This window comes from Bombus pascuorum, chromosome 4, assembly GCF_905332965.1.
Source record: "Bombus pascuorum chromosome 4, iyBomPasc1.1, whole genome shotgun sequence".
Lineage (NCBI taxonomy): Eukaryota > Metazoa > Arthropoda > Insecta > Hymenoptera > Apidae > Bombus > Bombus pascuorum.
Window position 1 is genome coordinate 12637579 of NC_083491.1, and position 18317 is coordinate 12655895.

Consider the following 18317-nt stretch of genomic DNA (forward strand, 5'->3'; position numbering starts at 1 on the left):
ATTTAAATATATATTTCTGTATTTCTGTAGAATTACGATGGTTTTTAATTTTTCACTGGATTGTACGCAGTTGTTAGTCTTCGAGAAAAATAGTGTAGATCGATTGAGAATTAAAGTATTCTACCAGACGTGACACGGTGTTTCGATCGTCTGTGTGAGATATAATCTATGACACGGAGGGTTAAAGTACGAATTAGGCATACTTTATAAGGCTGCTTTTATCTGATAAAGGTTCTGATTTTGCCATGACTGTGCTTTTAAGAAGAAAGTGAAAAGCGATCGATCACAAACGCAAACGTGTTAGTGGGCCAAACTCTAGCTCTTCGTCTAGTTTCGAAAGATTATGTTTACAGTCATTACATATTATAAATATTGGAATTCCTTGTAGAAAGGAAAAGAATATTATAGCTTTGGAATTTGTTGAAAGTTTACGTATTTTGGAACAAGATCGATTTATCAATTGCAAAATAAATTCGATATAATATCACTCTTCATCTTATATTTCATGGTATCCATGTATAAGTGTCTGTCGAAAAGCGATCGATGGTTGGGGCTAATTTTTATTCGTCATTGTGAATGTTTCACGTTATGAATCATCTTTTACTAGGTAAAATATACTTTCTTCTATTGTATCATTGAAACAGACTACGTACATGGTAGACTAACGTAAATATCGATTATAAAATAAATCTAATTTAATACGTGATTTAAAAATTGTCTACTAAAATTAAATAATATATTTTTCTAAATTACAAGAAAAAGTTGAATAATAATTCAAGTAAATTACAATAAAATATAACGTTTTGATATCGTTCAAATATTACAGTACACAATTAATCTAAAATATTTTACTATTAGATAGATGTTCGATCACAATTTCCTATGCTTTCGCATTGTTTCCGTTTGTCGCTTATCTCATCAGTGATCGATCGTAGGAAGATTGTATCGATGATTCTATCGCTGAGTATATACCATGTGTTTGCCTAGAAACTGTCTATAGAAAGAGGAAAAATTATTATAACGTCTACGCGTAGCTATATCATGTTATGTAGATAGATAGGTATACATGTACATATAACGCCATGTACAGAAAGTGAGTTCACGGCACGAGTTAGCTCGAGTATCGTAGCTGGTGACCCAGTTTTCGTTCGTGGAACCAGCACGTCGTTGACTGAAGTAGAGGGGTAGTTTCTACGCAGTGCGTGCTTTATCCTGTGGGGCGTGTTTCCAGCTTTTTTCGAAGCTTCGCGATTCTACCATCTTTGTTTTATTTGTCTTGATTCCAAGCGAAAAAATACCAATTCGCAATCGACATTATAAAGCGAAAATCAAATTTTTAACGTGGTATGCGTTGATGGATATGCTAGACAGATGTTTCATTAACAGTAACTTCGATCAACTTATATTTGTTTTAAACTTGTCGAATATTTTTAGTATTTTTTGTATTATAATAATTTCGTTATCGTAAATTTTTAAACATTTTAGTTTAGATGATATGCTATTATATATTAATCCTTTTTATTTTTATAATTTTGTATTTGTGGGGGTTCTTTGGTACGTCAACATAAAAGGTGAATTTGAGAAACTTCTTTAATTGGGAAGATAACAAGTTGACGGGTAAAAGTATTGGAACATTGAATAAATGTTTCGTAGAATAGTTATTTATAATTACTGGTTGTGTTAATTATAACTTTACGGGATAACAGGCTGAATACGAAAATTAGTCCATTGTAAAAAAGAACGAGGTGTGAAAATTCGATCCAATTTGAATTAAAACATTGCTAGGGTGTATAACAAGATTCAATGATTTATATATTCTTAAATTTCTAATTTAAAATAGTGTATTTTTCTGATTAATCTGTACGTCTCTGAATATCTTCGTAATTAGGAATTCCGATATATGATTGGTTTCTAAATAATTTGCGTTCTAATAATCGATTCTACCACCTATTTTATTAACTTCAAGCATACATCGTTAATAAGCAAAATTAAATTCTGTTAATTTAAAAATTAATATTAATAACATTAAATCACATTTCAATTTGCTAAAAACTTATTATGGAAACTAAATTTTTCTTATCATTTAGTATCATTTTAGTAAATTTATATATTATATATGAAATAGAAATTATTAATTTTTATTTGAAAAGAAAAATGATCATAGCAAAGTGATCTGGTTAGCAGTCTTCTTCAATATGTGATATTTCTGAAACTTTTAAAACTCGAATTAGTTACACTGCGATTATGTTTGTTGGTTGGAAGTTTTAGCTTTGCAGAAGGTACGTAACACAGATCTACTTTAGGACTTGAATTATCATTGCAGTTTCCATTCACATGACGTGTGCACTACTTTGGAGAAGGTACTTCGTTATTTTTATGCTTTCAGTTAATTTCCATAGTTTGTCCCATTTCGATAGATGCACATTGCATATACATGTATATCGTGTTAAGAAGTGTGTTTCTAGGTTGGACGATAAATGAATCGAATAAATTTTGATATAAGGATTTATTTTTCCTCCTTGTATTAGGTCGTCCGAAAAGTTTCTTTCGTTTTATAAGGAAATAATGGAAGCACAACATTTTCCGTTTTATATTATTTTATCGAATTACGTATGATCCATTTTGTTCTATCAAAATAAAGATCACAACGTTCGACAGATTAGGTTTCATGTTTGTATAAATATGCATCATTGTAAAAAACGTATTTGTAAAAGAAAGACACTTTTCGGACGATCTAATATTTAATTTATATCTACTCTGAACTTTAACCATTGTCAGTATGATCATTCGATTAATTTTAGCGTTAAAAATTATGTCATAGTTATGTTACTTCTAATATCATGGTCAACTCAGCAAGTCGCAGAGCTAGAAGATCAATTGAGTTTACTTGTCAATTCAACGGGGAATCGCGTGTCTTTCTTTATTAAGCACGCGATATTCTTCGCGATACATTTTCTATATTCTCTTCGAATATAAGCTATGCCGCTTACATAATAGCGACGTGTCTTACAAAAGACAACGGGGTAGGTTTCTCTCTAATTTAATCCAACTGGAACTTATCGCCACCAACGAACTGTTCCAACCAACAACCACACCGTTTTCTAAAGTAGATGACGCGCATGTCTTATTTCTATCACTAAGTTTTATCGAATTATAAAAAGCCTTATGTATATTGACATCTTTCTTAATTCAACTATTCGTTATATTTTTTATTGTAGATAACAAGGCGGTGTAACTTGAAAGTAGATAAATATTCATACTAAACGCTATAAATAAATATCAAATATTCATAGCAAATAGTATAAATAAATATTAAATATTGGGAGTAAGCAGAATAACATTCTAGTAAATACTGTTTGATTTATGTGAATCAAAGCATAATGCTGTGATTCATTCTATTATATGTATGTATTATGTATATAGGATATTAATAGAAGGAGAGATTCGTGAGTTGATTCATTTACTCTACGCAGTTACCAAGTGTATTTCTAGCGCAAAATTATGTTATAACATTGAAAAGTAAGTCCCAAAGGATATTTTTGTATATAAACTTTCCCCACTGCCTTGAGATCTAGAATCACTCCTTGTAAGGACTTAGTTTTTTTAAATCACCGTGTATGTAGAAGATCTTAAGCGCGATATGTATGTATATTTGTAATTGTTCACATGAAAGGCAGCGTTCCCTTGTTTCCTTCTCGTTTATCTGAATCGAACGGAATATATTAATATTAAATGAGTATTTGTCGAAAACGATTATGATTACTTTATACTTCATGTAAGGTATTGCAGAGATGCGTGATTTCCTCGAGTAGCATTATTAAAGTAATAATGGGGTCGCTGTATTAAAGCAAGTGGAGGTAAAATCAAATCGCGATTTGTAATACAAGCATGATTAGTAAGGCTGGAAATAAAGTGGAAATCAGGAATAACGAAATTGCATCATAGGCTTCTCTCTGGAGAAAAATGAATTTAAAGATCAATCCAGTACACGTGCACTTGACTTACAGATAAGCGGTGTTATGAATTTCACTACAGACGGCTAGTAGTACATAACTGGTCTATACATACTTCAATGTCAGAGTTATTGATATTTATATTAATTCGTCCTTAAAGCTTCAGGATCAATACAATCAATGTAATAAATTATCGATGTATTAACTAAGATCAGTTTATTATTGTAGTTGAAATATCGGTCTTCTATTGACATGGTTTTAACGTAAGTACGACTATTACAAGTAAGTATTGATAGTAATCATCTCTGACAAGTCTCTTGTATCCTATACAAAAAGTCACAATAATGGTATAATTAATAAAATTCGTAGCACCGCTTGTCAATCACATGCACGTGTATTCGATTGATTTACGAATCCATTTTTTTCAAAAATGGAGCCTCTAACGCTATTTTGTTATTACCTTTTTTTATTCTACTTGGCGATTCATAGTGCATAACATATAAAATATATATTATTCGGTATTTCGTATATCAAAATGTAATAAAATCACATTAGATTAAAAGAATTGTATTGTTACCTTAACGAAATAGGAATCGGAGTAAAATTCGCCATTTAAACTTTCCAATTAATCAAATTATTTGTCGTTGGTACATAAGCAGTCAGTCATAGCGTAAAAGGAGCGTCACGTAATGCTTATCGTTAATTCAATGCCATACTGCCTTGAACATGCACTGCCTTGCAACTCTGTTATTATGCTGGTGCATCGACAAAGCTTTTTATCGATTCTCAGTTCCATGTCATATATACGTACACATATTATGTATTCTCTGCGCACGGCCCTCAAATTATGTGTTAACTTTCGTCTACCTTTCATCACATTCTTAGGAAAAATCTACTTAATTCGATGCAACGTGCATACATTGATCGTTATCCGGGACGGATTGAAATGTTAAGATTTATTCACTTCACTTCTATAACGATAACTGATTATTATCCTAATTAAACTTGATGTATTCCCGACTGTTTTGTTATTTGTTATGCAAATTTATATTCATATGGGAGAACTAAAATAGTGGTCTATTTTATCAATTAAAAATTATAACTAACACTCTACTTTGTATATTTCGTACATTTTCTATATTATATGCATCCTGTGCCTTTTCCTGTAAATCGATAAAAATCCATAGTTTAGTAGGTAATTTTCAATTAGAATATCGCGACCGTCAAGTAACCCTTGTTGAAATATTATTAATAGACTTCCGATTATGTAAATTTCTTCGTTTAATATTTAATCCAAATAAAATTGGACTGTTATTGAAAGTTTAGAAACATACAAATATCGTTTATATCTTTTCCGAATACAAGAGCATGTTTTCCCTTGATCGTGAAATATTTGCCAAATCAGTCCTTCATCCTTCATCTCTGAATCTTTAGACTTTTTAGACTGTCAGCATTCCACCCTCTTTTCTAGTTTGGAATTAGTAAAATGATGAGGCTGCAGATGTGAGTGATTTAGGTTCAAGAAGGAGTAGATTTCGTATCATACTGGCTATCCATGTCATGGATTTGTGATACATCAATCGTTATTATGTATGCAGAAGCGAGGTGTTAGTAGCTCATTTAGCTCACGTACGTGTAATCTTTCCTTCAACTATGAAGTAATTTTTAGGCTCTGGTTCTTGATTCGAGCGATCGATTTTAGTGAAACAAGCATTCAAGTTCTCGAATGAATTTCGAAGCTCTTACAAGCGACTAAGAAAGTACTTACAATACTAAAAAGCTGTTTACATTAGTTTATATTATATGCACTGTTTGTATATTTTGATATTAGTAGCGCTAATTTAAATGAAAAAATATTTAATATGAAATCTGTGATTATTGGTTCAATTATACTCTTCACTCAATAATAATTCAAAAACTATTATTTGCTAGGAATGGACGTACGATGAATGGGACTGTCGATATGTCAGTTATCAAAAACTGTCAATTTGTTATAACGATTTCGTACACGTGTCTCTTGTCCATCGTACTGAACGTTATACGGAACTATCGCCTCTATATATTTGCTTTTAGTATCGAATTATTCAATGACACTACGTGTACATACCACATATATTACATTAAAATGTAGTAAATATGGTAATTTGTAAAATTTTTCTATTTCTATACTTACCTTTATATTTATGTATCTGAATTTTTAAGTAATTTTCAGATCCTTTAAGACTGGCACGATATGTAGCCTGACTAAACCTACCTCATTAACTCCTTTCTATACGTAAGATGTAAGGTACTATTTAAAGAAATAGGAGTAGCCTTGAACTATCAAGAGAAGGTGATCATGCTAATGACTATGCTACGTATAACGTAAACGCCTAAGATATCACATCACAACGTTCACAACTACTCATTCTGTAGCATCGATGTAAAGCTTTAAATTAAAATGGACATAATTTAATCGAAGATGCTTGAAAAAGAAGAGCAAAGTATTAGGTTGTCCGAAAAATTTCTTTCGTTTTATGAGGAAATAATAGACGCACAACGTTTTTTGTTTTATATTATTTTGTCGAATTACGTACGATCCATTTCGTTCTGTTGAGATAAACACCGCGACATTTCACAGATTTGGTTTCACGTTTGTATAAAGGTGCACTGTTATAAAAAACACGTTTGCAAAAGAAAGACACTTTTCGGACAGCCTAATACATTCAACATGCCACCAATTGCATCGCAACTTTTACCACCTTTACGTTGTATCGTTTCATCAAAATTATTTCGTCAAAGTGGACAATGTCAATATGATTAAAACTCGTTGCTTAGAAAGCGTCACGATAATCTTTTTCTATTGAATATTCTTATCGAAATAATTGATAATCATATTTAATAGGAACTTGTTGAAAATTTTCGAATTCTATCCGGAGGTTCGGCATTTTAGCGTCTTCACAGTCCTCGACACGTACATATGGTTCTATCCTTCAGCGAGCATCAAGCATCAATGCGAATGCAAATAAACTGCGGTTGCCAAGGCACACCCACTCCCTTCAATTACATTCAATGTGGGATCCACCCTCGTGGCGAGTGAAACGCGCATATAATCGCGCATACATAGGCGTGTATTATGTGCATACCGGTTTTGTCTCCGCGATATCATTATGATGGAGTTTCTATTTATGACGATCCTAGGAAGCAGGACGGCCATGTATCTATCCTAGCACTTTGTGTCGAACCTGCTTTTAAAAAAGTTTCTTTAAGACGATTCCCTTCACTCTACTTTCTACATCCAATGCTTTTATCTCTATTTTCTTGTGAAAAGAAACGTCTTAAACGTCTTGCACTATCATCGTAAATACAGCGCTGTAATGTTCTGCTATCAGTTCGGATAAGTTCCTTTTATTCAGTTTAGATATTTTACTCGCGTGTTTTTGCATAATTTTTGATGTTGAAATATTTGTACAAAATTATACGCCATGTTTAGAACGACGTTAATTATCTATGAAAGTTTCATATCTTCTTTGCGTTCGAACGTTTGTTTAAGTTTCTGATATATTTGGACATTGTAATATGATCGAATAATATTGTAAACAACGTCACGAATGATGGAACGATGTGTGAATCATCTATGAAAGCTCGTCTTATTTTTTCCAACGCAAACTGCAAGGCAGCTGTATGCCGAAGTCGATTAAATTAAAATGCCTTAAATGAAATTTCCTTCAGCAACAAGGTGAAATTCCGAAGATTGCTCGAAGATTGATTTGCGTTAGAAACAATGGAATTCTTTAAGAGAGGTATTTAATAACTATTAAAACGTTGGAAAGAAATTGTAAACAACGGTGGAAGATAATGGTGGATAATGGTTTAAATAATGACGGTAATTCATTACACCATGCCAAGTAATTGTGAAAAAAGTGAAGCTTTTATATGCAAAGAACCGCATGAATTTATGAACTAATTTAATAGGTATTTTTTTTAACTACTTATATATTCTCTCTAATGTCCTAAATTTAATTCTTTTTTCATTGCGATCAGAGAATTTCCAGAATTTGAAGAATCATTGTCTTCCTTACGCGTAAGATTAAATTGTATGTGTTAAACGTATACGTCGCATACATTTCAGGATGAAATTATTTATAATCCATTCTTTTGTGTTTTTCTATTGCAATGCATCGATCTTTGAATCGAAGGTGACAGGGATGAATATACTTTTCTTTTCTTCAATTCCTTTTTCGTTTTCTCCCAAACTTCGTTCATGACTCTAATAGAAATACTAAATTCAGATATGGTTCATTCGACGTTTTGTTTTCGAAATTAGTTTTTTTCCATCTCAGTTTGCCTTTTCCTCTTATGAATTGTCATTTGGCCGATCAAGTATTTGCTTTCACGTTTATGAATATTCTGGTTGAGCGAGTTTAACGTATCAAAGACTTTAATTAGGATAGACATGGTTTATTAATTTGTCCTCTGAACATACTGGAATAGAGATTCTCTATTTCTAAACAAAGTCAAAGAAGACGTCACAGGCTAAATAGTTTCCATGTATTTGGTGTTCGTGTCAATGAGTTATCCTGACTTGTGTTACGAAATATTCGTTGCCAACATTTAACCCATTTGCACTTCCAGTTCTTGCGTAGTAGGTAATCAAGGAAAATTGCGACTTAATTTTAAAATACGCCGTTGTCTGTCCTTTCTGAATGTCAAAGTATATCTATTTATTACCGCTTCATAGAACTATTTGCATCGCTGTTTTTGTTTACCATATCAAATAACATAGAAACAACAGTATCACGGAATAGTTTTTATTGCAAATTATACTCCTTTTGTCTATCAATATAATTAGCGATGGACAAAAAAAGTCGGAAATGGAATTACATTTGACAAAAACAATGAATGGATATAATACGTATATTTTAGAATAACACGTTAAAATGTCTAGAAAATGTTTAGTATAAAAGTTATTATTATAATACTAATAACGTGCTTATTTTCAATTTTCTTCTGTCATCTTCTGTTTGCCATGTGTCTTGCGTGTATTACATGTTTATGAAGATGCAAATATAAACACATATGTCTGTGCAATAAGTAAAAATTCAAGGTAGTAAGAAGTTTACTCAGGCTGGCGGTAGTCTTGGTCAGCTGCCGCGACCATCAATGATCATCACTACTGGCCGGACTCACGTGTTGGTCGCTGACGGCCGCGACTACTGGCTATTGCACAATATGCACGTTACACATACTAAGCGACTGCAATAGTTCATCCAGCGTGTCGAGTCGGTGCATATAAACAAAACGTTCGCGTGTAAAGCACGCTATACACGCTGCAGCTCAAATGTCTTTTTGCACAATTCAATTAGTCCTATTAGCGAAATTTTTACAAGTCACAAAGGTCGAGTTAATAAATTATCTCTATAATATATAGTAACAAGATTACTAACAAAGATACTGTTATTTGGCTGATGGTTTTATGTTCTATGTGAAATTTTAAAATTGCAAGAACAGCTTGTGCAATAGAACTTGTCACTCGTCAGTACAATACGCTAATATCAATAGCTAATAAATTATCGTGTATAGGAAGTTTCAGATATTAACTGACAAATAGATGTTAAAAAATGAGATTAATTATTAATCATTAAAATTTATTAACTCTTCGAAATGTTAACAACGAATAAATATATAGAAGATACAATGAGAGAGTAAATTAATATTTGCAAAAGTAGGGTAGAATTCGCTTCGACTGTATTCGATTCGTTTCGAAATATTATGAAATAGGTAAATTGCGAATTCGATCCTATTTCACTTAAATGATCGTGATGTGTATTTGTTTATAGGCGGTGTCTTTCTAGAAAGTATGTTACTATACTTGCTATAAGAAATATTTAAATGTGTGGGATGTCAATCACCAATGGCTGCTACTTGTAGCGAGAATCAATCACGACCGAGGCGTGAAGCTTGACCGCGCTTGAACGCTCACTGTATCTACCGGGCTTCTGATTTACTGAAAGCATAGTTAAAAAGCTATTAAACGCATTATGTTGCTTCTTGAAATCACGCAAAACTATACGAACTCTAAGGAATTTGTGTAATATTACGCAAGATCGTGCAAATTCACGTAAGATCGTGCAAGATCTCGTAAGACCGCGCAAGAACGCACTCAAGTTTTACAATGGTCCCATCATATCCTATAGAAAGATTATTGTAATATTCTTTAAAAAATAAACGCGTGTAAATTACCTATTTTCCCTGACTTATCAACCACTATTGTGTCTGTACAATTCGGCGCAAGATAACATCCGCGTGTTATCGTTCAAGATGGAGCCTGGATTCGAACGCGCGCAACCACGTGTGGGACTGCGCATCTAAACTGGATCTGACTTTGGAAAGCGTAGAATATTTATTGATTAACTTTTATGCGTTTCCTTTTGTAATTTTGTATTTTTATCGCTGAATGTTCTGAATGCGCGCGTTTATATGTTAACAGAACGCGGATTTTTATGTAGTTCCATATTTTTATGGACTTAGCTAAAAACGTAGGGTTTACATAGAGATTTGTTCCACCGGCTAAATAGGATTTATTTTAGATATTTTACGTACTTTTGCATATTGTGTGCATTCCGTGGATTTTTTATACTCTTACATTTCTCATAAACGGATAAATATTATGTATGCATTATACAGGGTGCGCCGTTAGAATCCGGACAAAAGAAGTTTTGTGCAGAAAGTTGTTTATTTAAGTCAATACACAAAAACACATGAAAATGTTGTTATATCTCATTTAAAGGGTCCTTGCTGAGAACTTTTATTCTATGTAACCACCCTCTGCCTCTATGACCTGCTCTATTCTTGCTCTAAAGCGCGAGCACGCTGACTTCAACTGGTCGCGTTTAATTGTCGCGAATTCTGACTCGATAGCAGCTCGTAGGGAGTTGACGTTGGGGTGCCTGCATTTATTAGTTTGTCTCTCGATAACGCCCCACACGTAATAGTCCAATGGGTTTAGGTCGGGACTGTTAGGAGGCCAGAAATCTTTCGACCAAAACATGTCCACATTGTCAGAGAGCCAATTTTGAACAAGATGACTTGTGTGAGCAGGTGCGCCATCTTGTTGAAATAAATACGGCCTTCCAGAAGCCGTAATTTCCATCCACGGCTTTATTACTGTCTTCAGGACCTCCAAATAAACCTCCTTTGTGATTCTTTCGCCTTTTTGGAAGAAGTGCGGAGGCATGACGTCGCCCTCACTTGAGACAACGCTCAAAACGTGAACACTTGCTGGAAATTTGGTTTTGCCCACAACAGGAACATCTTCGAGATTGTGGGCCAGCCAACGGTCGTTCCTCCGATTCACTTTGGCATCCACCCGGCGCGAAGACTTTCTATAATCGCCGCTCTTCTATCGTATTCCGGGTTTTGCTTAACGAGTTCTGTCATTTTGAGGTTATAGAAGACTTATTGACATATTTAACTAACTTCAGAGTCAATCAGCACAAACATCTGAATTCTAATATGGTGGGAACTACAAATTGAATTCTGTCCGAATTCTAACGGCGCACCCTGTATATGCAGTGTATATATTAGTAAAAAGCAGGATCCACGTTTTAGTTGGTACCGTAATTGGTTTATGGAGTTCACGATTTATGCGTTCGTTGCTATTACAAAAGATATAGTCTCCGGTTATCGTATTAGAATCACGTACAAAGATCTAATTTTTTATCTAGCATGTTATATTGTAAATGGCAAATTGTTCGGCAATCGTCAGTAATCGTGAGAATTATCCAACTTTGTGGTGTTCTTAAATGTTATGGCTGTTCTTTAAGACGTAGACTTGTGTAATTCCTGAAGTGCGAGGAGAAAGGAAAGCGCTTCTTGACTCGATATACGCAGTTAAGAAAACAAACACCTAGATAGTCGAGCGGTATATGGGGTGATCTATATAAATATACAACTTGCAATGTTCTGTGTTACGAATCGGATATTTCTCTTGTATGTATTTTTCTTACATCTTCAAAGCGATCAAAAATGAATTTAAAGGAAGAAAATAAATAATTTAAAAAATAATATATCCATAAGTATTTTGCAAATCTGTGTATATAACAATTTTTGAAAAAAATGTTATGTTTCCGTTTTTTTAATACATCGAATCACCTCGTTATTTTGCGTTAGAAATGAAATAATAAATAAAAATAAAGTTAACTATTGTTCTCATCTAATCGTACACCGAAATGCATTATTTTCGACTTAACATAAAACTTTGATCATCTAACAATTACAGCATATTTTTATAATTGAATTATAAAATATCGTCGTCGAATTTATCTCTTTGATGGATAAAGAAACGATGTTTCTCGGCTGGATCTCGCTTCTTTGATCAAATATTTTACTGTGCGAAAGTTCCATTAGATATGACACGGAGGAATTTCACGGAAAATTTTCCCAGTTAACGAGCCAATTTTATGCAGGACAGGATAGTTTATTTATTCGAATGGTATAATTGGAGTGTAAACTTTTAGTCAATGTGCCCGAGCAAGCGATTCGTTGCTCGACCTATATAATGAAATTTAACCTCTTTTCGCGGATTGATATCTATTTTTCTTCGAACATATCAAGCGATACCATATCTGTCTCATTGGTTATTTAATTCGCATCCCATTTCTAACTCAACCGACGACAGATGAAGAGTTTTTAGAACTACTGATCGGGTTTCGTCCTTCGTATACGGTCTATTTTTGTGATTCTGTAAGCTGCGCTTACGAATCTTTAATAAGTTCTTTAATAAGAATTTGATGTTCAGATGTGGATATGTTGAGCGACCTCTATACCGTGGAATATTTTATCGTATGTTCCAATTTATCCCTATTTATGCTGTTACTTGTAAAAGCAAAGTACCATTGACGAATACATAAGTATTATCGACTGTAGAATTTTCATTAATTGTTTCTCGTATTTTGTAATAGATGTGTGGTATTAAGCTGCAACGTATGAAATGTTCATTTGAATGTATCAGACTTTTTATTTATGTTATATCAAGAAGTTACTTGACTTACTTGCGGTACGATTTATATAAAAGTAAATGTTCATTTATGCTTTCTTATATTGCATTTTAGTATATCTTTCGTGACAAGCTTATGAAGCTTGTTCGCAAAAATGCAATGAATGAAAATTTCATTCGTGAATTTAAACTTGTTGGTTATTCTACACAAATAACGTTACAATAATTTTTAAAAAGAATATTAATATTAATGAATATTAATGAACGTACTATGTTCATCTTGGGTCTTCCATATTTTCTCTAACGGAACTATTTAATAAATACGAACAATAGAAGCGTAGTCGCGAAAACTCTATAAAATTACAAATTTTAATTACGTTAATTTACAGAATCGATAAAGTTTTACACTGTAGAATAGGCAATAAATGAATAATTGTAGTTGATCGAATTAAATTATTTACGTAAATTAAGTTAAAAAATGGAAGTAGAGAGGAAGCGAGATTAGATTAAAAGGAATGATCATATTTAGAAGAAAAGTCGTTAGTTTCAGGCTGGCAGACAGCCAGTGTAAGGTTCAGGCTTGAGAAGAGATTCGCGGTGACGCTGCTGGTAGAGAACACATAACAATTGTCTGTACATTGGTCCAGTTTGAGCTAAAATGTTAGATAGGACTCCAAGCCTTTGTCCTTCTTCGTTCGACTGACACGATTTCGCTGTGCCAAGGCTTATTAAAGATAATCTAGTTTCCAGTTAAGAACGAGACGCATACATAGTTTATAATACGTGTTTACTCTCCGGATACTGGCCATGAGTTTCCCTCAAATATTTCAAAATATTCGTTCATCTGCATCTGTGCAAATGTGGTTTGCATAATTGCATTAGCCCACTCTGTGGCTATGCGAATTAACTGAAACGAGTGCAAATCAGGCTTAGCCAAACGAAGCAAAGCTTTTTCCTACCTCGTTATCAACTTGTTAAGAATTTTTTTGAATCACGTGGTCGGTTCGCCTATTTCCTTTATTTTGATTGTCGATGTTTATCAACCGAGTAAATATCGCTGCTTCACACTGATAGTGGCACAATTTAAAACATGTAAATTTTAGAAGAGGCTTTTTTAAATTTACATTTTTGAAAATATCAAGTACAGGCCTTATTAATGCAACTGCCCTCCGACGCAAAACCGATGGATTTATAAATATGCCGTCTTACATGATTAGAGCTTAAACATTGTATTCGATAAGTGCAAGTTTGAAATTGTTTGGGTTGCGTTGTTATCAATGCCGAACAACAATACGTAATAATTTAGCTAAATAAAAGAAATATTTCAGTATACAATATTTTCTATATAATTGGTCGAAAGTCGGCACTCCTCGGTGATTAATCATCGTGTACAGGACTCGACTGCACGTAACGGATACGATTCGACATTTTATTGAACTTAGAAAAAGACTGTGCGGGTGAAAAAGAAAGAGCTCCGAGATTGGGTTTGATGAAAAGAAACGTATCGATTGGACAACGTTCATGCAACTGAGAAACTTTTTCATTTTCAGTAACAACAATTACAGTATAATTGATATAATCATATAATAATATTATTTTATCAATTGTGTAATATAATTGATACGATTGATATAATTTGCAGCGTATTTGCTTATTTAGTGACATTAACTTATTTTCTTTCGTCTATTACATATACATGTAAATGTGATTTAAACTATATCGCGTTTGATTTCATTTTAATCAGAAAAATTTCACAAATACTTTAGTAAAAGTTTAATTTTTAAAAAGTCAAAAATAAAAAAGTTTAATCATTGTCTCGTGGGAAATTAGTATTTTTCCATGGATGGTTGAATTCAGTTCAGGTTACACCACTCAACTATCGAACTTTGGAGTGAGTCACCGCATGTGTCAAAGGGAACACTAGGACTCCTTGGGGGGGGGGGTTCTTTCCCCAGTACCGGGGATGATGAGCGATTAATTACGAAGAACATAGTGGTGATTACTTATGTAGAAAATATAGTCTTACATTGTGATTTCCATGTATAAAGATTTGCATTGAGTTTGTGTGTTAGGGATAATCATAGTTATGTTAGATTTACAATATGGACGAGATTCTTTTGTTATGTTTCAAGTTAACATTCTAATGCTCGTTTATTTATTGTTTTATCTATTTTTCGTTTATTGCAAAAAAAGTTTCCATTTTTTCCAATTAACTTCTAAGTAATGAAAAGCTCAAAGTTTTACTTGATTTTCAGCAAAATTATCTAGGCTTTGCCAATCAAATTCTGTCAGAATGTTAGATATGGATAAGAAAAAAATATTATATAAACACAAATCGTTTGAAAGTTCATTCGAAAATCGACAAAATTTTCTATAATGTTCGTGTCCGAGATATCTTGAAAATAAGCTATTTCCTTTTTTGGTAAATATTCCCCGAATAAAAACATGATTTTGATATTGCCGGTATTGGAAGTAGATTTTCCAAAGCGTAAAGTGCTTCGTTGGGGCGAACGGTTGGTCATATGAAATTCCTACCTTTTTTTTTTAACGTGTCGCAGCACTTGACCTAAATTGTTTACGACCACTAGCACAGGAAGATAGGGACAAAGACAAAGGCAGTGGCAAAATAAAACAAAACCGCGGAGACCAAGTAGAAAGAGGTGGAATTAAAGAGGAAGCGATTGTCGACGCCGTGTTTATAGTAGAAACCACTTCCGTCATGAGGGTCGTTATCACGCTCACGGTTCCTGTTATTAGTTTCTATTTTCGGTTAACAAAGTCGTTAAACCGTATGCTTGGCAACCATGCTCGGGACATGATTGAAATATTTATGTTACTTGGTTTTTTACTATATTTTATGTTACGTTTACTCTATATTTATGTTACTTGATATTTTAGAAAATAATTAACAATTTCTTATTGCTCGTATATATCCATATATCTATGCCTATATATATACATATCTATAATATCATTTATTAACGTCATAGTTAAACAATAATCAATTTATCCAATTATGATATCCTAATGCTTTTTTTCATCATGTGTGTGTATTCTGTGATAATCATATGTGTTTTGTAATAATACGTTAGGTTTCATTGAGAAAAAGTCTGATAAATCGTTACCTTGATAATTTGAATTATCAGGACGCTAATCGTCAGTCACGCATTGCTTGGATAATTGAATATCTTTGTCTTCACACATATGAAAGGAGATCATTGAACTACCGAACTATTTTATATTGCGTTTGAACTATAACATATCAAACAAGATTATTGAACTGTTTCATAAATATTAATTTATCTTTCCACTCTTGCAGTTTCGCGAAGAGAATCATCTTCAAATTTTCTGTTGATCGATGTTTCCACAATTGATCTTCTGATAATTCAGATTCAAGCGTATTAACTCTAACAGAATTCTATATCGGTATTATCGTTCTCGTTAATAATAATTCAACAGGTGTAGAATATGGAAAAAAGAATGAAAATTTGTTCTCCAATAACGATCCTAAATTTTCCATTAATCTATGTCCCAACATTTTCCATTGATCATTCTACTAATAGTTGCTCTGATAATTTAGTTTCCACTCTAATTAATTTTAATTAAGTTCTATATCAATATTCATTATTGCCATGAATAATTAATAGCGTAGGATATGGAAAAAAAGAATTGAAAATTTCTCGACAAAAGCATCTCCAAATTATTCATCAATCAGTATCTGAATATCGTTCTGATCGTTCTGTTAATCGATTAATCGATGCCCTGATAATCAAGCCAATAGCGTCGGGTATGGAAGAAAAATAGTAAATTTTGTATAGGTATCGTGGTTGGTTTGGCACGTCTGTGTCGTTTTATCGGCGATAGAATTTCAGGACTTAATTTCGCGTTTACTCCTATAAATAGTAGTTGGGCGAGAAAAACTCGGTCGAGTCTGGTGTTGGCGCGAAACGACGGAAACTTGGGGCTATGCCATCTCGGGATGTAAAATTTCTTGCCTGGCAACCAGTCGCCCGTCCTCCTACTTTCTGCCACTTAGTGCGTTTTAATTTGGGCCATTCTTATACTGGCCAATCCACCGTATTTCGGCGAAATAGACAGTTTGTTACAAGGCAAATGCCTCTGCATCGTTCCTTTTGCCATTATCTTCTGCAATCTCGCTTCATTTTTAAACGACTTGCTGACACACACGTGCGTGTGTACAAAATGAATCCATCTATCTCTTATCAAATATTTAAACAGTTTTAGTTATTCAGTTTTATTAAAATTATCTCAGTTTTAGGTTTATTTTCATATTTACCTAACAGTTTGTTATTATTCTAAGACACAATTGTTTCGAAGTATTAAAATTATTCAAATTTAAGGAGCAGGCATGAAATACATAAAATTCTTGAATTTTCTTCAGATATAAATAATTCCAGGAAAAGATTAATAATGATTAATATTCTTCTAGAAACTTTGATCTAATAAGTAAATACGACATTCTTAATTTTGATAGAAATTAATATTATAGTTTTTTCTGTAGACTTTAGAATTGACAGTGATCTACACGAATCCCTGTGAACGTTAGAATGATAAAAAATGAAAAACACAAAATACAAATAATACCGATGATATCTTATACCTAAATTACCTAAAATATTCTCTATCCATATGATTATGTTTATGTTAATAATAAAAAGAGCTATTAATTGTTAATGCAAATAATGGAAATACACGTCAACGTTTGATATAAATAACAAGATCCATCAACCAGTGTATAATAAAAATTATAAATCCATTTCAATAGAGTAGAGGAGCTTTCGTATTAAGTTCTAGAAGAATGTATGAATATTGTGAATATTTCTCAAAGAATAATATTGATTCGATTACTATAAAACATTTTCAAAGGAACATCAATAGTATCTGCAACATTAACAGCAACGCAATAAACGTAAATCGTTCTTTCACTCAACACGTGTACACCGGTATGCAAAGAGCACGTGGGCTTCGTTAAAATAAATCAGAATGAACGGTGTCTTAAACCAATATAAATTTCCAATCTCCAAAGATCGGCGCAGCAATCTATTTATTATCGTTTCATCAAGATTGATCGAGATTGTTTGATAGGATCTCGTAGACACTTAGATCGCGAGAGCACGAGCACAAGTATATCCATGTATATCCAACGATACGAAAATAGCGAGGGCAACTCGTGATGAGTCTGCCCGAGACCCACGCTAATTCGCACGCTAAAATAAGAACAGCAATTCTTATTTATAGCGAGGTGCGATAGGTCAGATTGTCACTTACAAGGAAAATAAAACAACCATTTGACGTAACCAAAAATTTGTCTTACTTTTCCCGGAAATGTTAAACGAATAAAGCGAAGTAACTGCAATTGGAATAGA

The 18317-nt window shown here is 33.0% G+C and overlaps 1 protein-coding gene across 11 annotated transcripts in view; it reads left to right on the plus strand.

Moving 5' to 3' along the window:
* Positions 1–18317, plus strand: part of LOC132906053 (calcium-activated potassium channel slowpoke) — a 108007-nt gene that overhangs the window by 2853 nt on the left and 86837 nt on the right. The window lies entirely within an intron of this gene.